This window comes from Pteropus alecto, unplaced genomic scaffold (assembly GCF_000325575.1).
Source record: "Pteropus alecto unplaced genomic scaffold, ASM32557v1 scaffold47, whole genome shotgun sequence".
NCBI lineage: Eukaryota > Metazoa > Chordata > Mammalia > Chiroptera > Pteropodidae > Pteropus > Pteropus alecto.
In genome coordinates this window covers 1,115,897-1,122,114 of record NW_006440131.1, presented here as the reverse complement: position 1 = coordinate 1,122,114, position 6,218 = coordinate 1,115,897, and positions in this window count along the sequence as shown.

The following is a 6,218-nucleotide window of genomic DNA, read 5'->3' as shown; positions in this document are numbered from 1 at the left end:
ATGTCAAGCAATTACTAACAGAACTAAAGGAAGAAGCAGACCAAAACACTATTGTAGTAGGGGACATAAATACCAAATATAGACAGATCATCTAAACAGAAAATCAATAAGGAAATAACATCCTTAAATGACACATTAGACCAACTGGACATATTCAATATTTACAGAGCCTTTCATCCCAAAGCAACTGCTTCCACATGTCTTCTCTAGTGCACATGGAACATTTTCAAAGATTCACCACATACTGAGAAACAGAGATAGCTTCAACAACTGTAAGAGGATTGAAATCATACCAACCATATTCTCTGATCATAATGCTTTGAAGCTAAATATTATTGTAAATAGAAAGAGGGAAAAGTCACAAATACATGAGGATTAAACTACATACTACTGAAGAATAACTGGGTCAGAGAAGAAATAAAAAGAGAGATCAAGAAATATATTTTAACAAATGATAATGATAGTACAACGTATCAAAACTTTTGATTGAGATTAGGCAAAAGCGATCATAAGAGGAAAGTTCGTTCATATCATTTACAGGCCTATCTCCAAAAACAAAAATGAGCCCAAGTAAACAATCTAACACTTCATCTTAAAAAATTAATAAATAAATAAATAGGAAAAAACACTAGAAAAGGAAGAACAAATGAAGGCTAAAATGAGCAGAAGGAAAGAAATAATAAAAATGAGAGCAGAAATAAAATTGAAAGCAAAAACCAAAAAAATAGAAAAAACAAATGCAACAAAGAGCTGGTCCTTTGAGAAGGTTAATAAAATTGACAAATCCTTACTAGACTTACTAAAGAAAAAGGAGAAAAGACACAAATAAACAAAATCAGGGATGAAAGAGGGGAAATTATCAGACACCACCAGACACCACAGAAATACAAAGAATCATACAAGAATACTATGAAAAATATACAACACCAAATTTAATAACCGAGAAGAAATAGACCTGTACTTAGAAAAACGCAACCTTCCTAGACTGAATCAAGAAGAACTGGAAAATCTAAATAGCCTGATCAGCAGTATGGAAATGGAAACAATCATCAAAAACCTACCAAAAAGTAAAAGTACAGTAATAGATGGCTTCACCAGTGAATTCCACCAAACTTTCAAAGAAGATTAAATACTTACTCACCTCAACCTCTGCCAAAACTCGGAGATGAGGCATTACTTCTCAATTTATTTTATGAAGCCAATGTTAACCTGATACTAAAATCTGGTAAAGATAACACACAAAAAAGAAAACTACAGACCAATATCTCTCATGAACACAAATTCAAAAATCCTAAATAAGATGCTAGCAAACCATGTACAGAAACATATTAAAAAGATTGTACACCACAATCAAGTGGGCTTCATCCCAGGGGCACAGGAATGGTTGAACATACGCAAATCTATTAATTTGATGCATCACATAAACAAAATAAAGAATAAGAATCATATAATTACATCAATAGATTCAGAAAAAGCACAAAAGATTCTGAATTGCCAAAGCTAACTTCAGAAAAAAGAACGAGGCTAGAGGCGTCACTCTGACCGACTTTGAATTATACTACAAAGTGACAACAATCAAACGGCATGCTATTGGCAGAAAAATAGACACAGAGACCAGTGGAATAGAATCGAGAGTCCAGAAGTAAACCCATATTTATAAGGGCAAATAATTTTTGACCAAAAAGCCAAAAATATACAGTGGAGAAAGGAAAGCCTCTTCAATAAATGGTGATGGGAAAATTGGAAAGCCACCTGAAAAAGAATAAAACTAGACTATTGTCTATCACCACAGATCATAATTAACTCTAAATGAATTAAGAACCTGAATATAAGATCTAAAACAATAAAATGCATATAGGAAAACATAGGAACTAAATTCAAGGACCTTGGACTTAAAGAGGATTTTATGAATTTGACCTCCAAAGCAAGGGAAGTAAAAGCTAAAATAAATGAATGGGACTACATGAAATTAAATAGCTCAGCAAAAGAAATTTTTAACAAGGTAAAAAGACAACCATATGAATGAGAATATATATTTTCAAGCAACTTCCGATAAGGCCTAATATCCAAAATATACAATCTACTTAGAGGACATATAAATGGCCAAGAAATATATGAAAAGATGCTCAACATCACTAGCCATTAGGGAAATGCAAGTCAAAACCACAATGAGGTACCATCTCACACTGTAAGTATAGCTATAATCAACAGGACAAGTAATAACAAATGTTGGAGAGGATACGGAAAAAAAGGAACCCTCATATACTGCTGGTGGGACTGCAAACTGGTACAGCCACTATGGAAAACAATATGGAGGTTCCTCACAAAAATGCCAGAATCGATCTACCATATGATCCACAATCCCTCTTCTGGGTATTTACCCCAAAGACTTAAAACCCATATCCAAAAAGATATTTGCACACCGATGTTCATAGCAGCATTATTCACAGTGGCCTGGCCACGGAAACAACTGAAGTGATATATGATAGGTGATTGGATAAAGAAGCAGTGGTACATATATACAATGGAATATTACTCAGCCATAGAAGAAATATAATACTGCCATTTGCAACAACATAGATGGACTTTGAGATAATCATGCTAAGCGAAATAAGCCAGACAAGAAAAGTTGAAAATCACATGATGTCACTTATATGTGGGATATATACCTAAAAGCAACAAATGGACAGGACAAACAGAGACTCATGGACACGAACTATAAACTAGTTGTTACCAGAGGGTAGATGGAGCGGGGTAAGGGGAGGTAGACGGGGTAAAGGGGGTCAGATATGTAGTGACAGAAAGAAATCTTACTATGGGATGTGAACACGGTATAAATATATATATGCCTTGCTGTTAAAGTGTACAGCTGAATCTTATTGGATTTCATCAGCCAATGTCACCATAAAAAAATAAAAATAAAAAATAAAAAAAGAGAAATGAAAAAACTAAAAATAGCAAAATACTTTTGAAAATTAAGTTAAAAAAACAATCACTTCTTTATAATCTTAGGTCAAACAATCATAATAAAAATAGAAAATATTTAGCACTAAAGAACAATGAAAATTTGACATAAAATTTATGAAATACAAGTAAAATAAAATTTTAAGAAAATTTATTGTTCTTAAAGATTTATACTAGACGAACCTAGAGGGTGAGAATAAGATAAGCATTATATTTGATAATATCGACAAAATAAATTCAAGGAAATTGGATATTAGAAAATAAATACAAGAACAGAAATTCATGAGCAAAAAGAATCATTGCAGAGAAGAAGATCAACAAAAAAAAAAATGCTTCTTTGGAAACCATTAATAGACTTGTCTTTTGCAAGACTTGTTAAGGAAAGAATTGGAGTGAATAAACAATATTAAGAAGGAAATGGAGATGTAATTACAGATGTAGTAAAGGTTAAAACATAATAGAACTAAGAACAATTTTATGTCAAAAATTTTGAAGAAATAAGACAAAATTTACATTTTTATAGAAAAATATAACTTCAAATTGAGTCAATACAAAATAGAAACTTTGACTAGACTTACAACCATTAATCAAATTAGTAGTTAAAACTCTTACCTATCTAGCCTCCCGCTGCACAATTTAATTCACTTCTACATGTTCATTCTAGAAAACATTGGAAGAACAGGTAATTAGAATTGTTGAAAATAATTTACAAATATCAGAACAGAAAATTCTTCTCAACTCATTATTCATGGCTAGTATATGCTGGGTACTGAAACAGATTAAAAAAAAATATGAGAAAGAAAAATTATTGGTTAATCTCACTTAAAAATATAGATGTAAAAATCTTTCAGATATAAACAATTAAATGCAGAATACATATTAAAAATCATGAACAAACTTAACTTATCAATGCAAGATTGATACATATTAAAAATAATGAACAGATTTGACTTATCAATGCAAGATTGAAAATCTCATGTAGTTAACTTTGTTAATGGATCAATGGAGAAAAACTATATCTTTACATTGTTACATGCAAAAACAACATTTGGCAAAATTTGCCACATTCAGTTAGCAAAGTGAAAAGAGCAAGACACTGCCTTATTCTCATAAGTATCTAAACAAAACTATGAAAAAAACATCATGTTTAATCGTATAATGTTGGAAGCTTTTCATGCACCAAAAAGAGCAAGATATAGATGTCTGCTATCACCACTTCTCATCAACATTATAGTGAATGCCTCAGCCAAGTCAGTAAGATGATCAATTACAAGAAACAAAACATTCATTATTTGCAGTCAAGAAGATTGTACATGTAAAAAATCCAAAAGAATTTATAAATAAATTATTAAAATTAATAAAAATGCTCATAAAGTTCTATGAATATATACAATCAATATTTCAAAATCAATTCCATTTCTAATTATTAGCAAAAATAGTTATAAAGTATAATATTAAAAAATGTCATTTAAAATAGTAACCACATATATTAGGTACCTAGAAATAAATTCAATAAATGTATAAGTCATTTTTAAAAATGTCATTTTAAATCTCAATGGAAAGATATTAAAGTAAATCTACATAGTTGCAGAGAAACTTCATATCCATAGTTTGGAAGAATCAATGTCATAAAAATTTCAATTCATCCTAAGTAATTCCATAAATTTGACAAAATTCAATTCCAATCAAATTTCTGCATGCCATTTGCAGAAACTCAACAAATAGATTCTAAAATGTCTATGGAAATATAATAGCCAAGAGTAGCTGAACACAAACAGGAAAAAGGAGAAGGTGGAGAAACTTTTCTTAATAGATATAAAGATACTATAAAGCTATTATAACTATGCTAATGTATTGTTGGGTCACAGATGGTGACTAGACTATTTCAACAAATTGACAAAGAACTGATATCCAAAATTCCAAATATTGAAATATTGCAAAACAATAAGAATTCAACACTAAGAGAATAAAAGGTAAATATGTATGAATATATAAGTCACAAAAGAGGAACTATAAATGATCAATAACATGAAAAAATACTGAACTTTACTCATATTCAAGGACATGGAAACTAAAGCCTGAGAACAGACCATGTATCCATTCACCGAAATGGTAAAAATGTAAAAGTCTGCACATTAAGTTTTACTGAAGATGTAGAGCATTAAGAACGCAATGACAAACCAGTTCATCTGAAAAGTAATTTGACATTATGTAATAAATATAAAGATAAGCCTGCTCTATGATTCAGCAATTCCATTCCTAGTATATAATTTAAAGAAATACGTGAACATGTGTCCAAGGAGACATACAAAAATGTTCATGGAACGTTTTTTGTAACAGCAAAACACTGGAGATAACACTAATGTATACCAAAAAAAAAAAGAGAGAGAGAGAGAGATGATTAAATTATTGTATATTAATTCAATGAAATGCCATCCTGCAGTGAAAATCATTGATTTATTTAAGTACAAATTGGTAGCTACAAAATAGTCACTGAGATGTAAAACACAGCATAGGGACTATAGTCAATAATAATACTATCATAACTATGTATAGTGCCAGGTTAGTACTAGGCTAATTGAGGAGATCACTTCATAAATTATATAAATGTCTAAGCACTATGCTGTACACCTGAAACTAATATAAAATAATATTGAACGTTAACTTTAATTGAAAATTTTAAAAAAATGTATGATGCAGATCTACATGTGTTGGCCTGGATAAATAATATATATAATGTTGAGCAAACCATAAGTTGCAAATTATAACATTAATATGACATTTTAAAATATTCAGAATTTTATTATTTAGTGGTATGCATAGGTAGTATATAGTATAAAGACATAAATAGAAATAATATGCACTCAAATCAGAATAGTGAGTTTTCTGGAGTACAGAGAGAAGAATTCGACTGGTGAGGGTATACAGAGGTCCTCACTGTATTTGTTTACTTATTTCTTAAGCTGGATCGGAGCTGTATATGTATGTTTGCTTTATTATGTTTTGTATTTTTATGCTTTATTATACATTTTACTATGTATAAACTAGTTCTTAATAACTTTACAGAAGGGGAAAAGGTCTTTGAACCATTAGCAAATTAATCTTTTCTGCATGGAGACAACTTTAATAGAGTTTGAGAAGAAGGAAAGGACTTTGCTTGTTCTATGTCTCAGTCCATTCTGACTGCTATAAAAATGATACAATAGACTGAATGGCTTATAAACAACAGAAATTTATTTCTCAGTCTTCTGAAA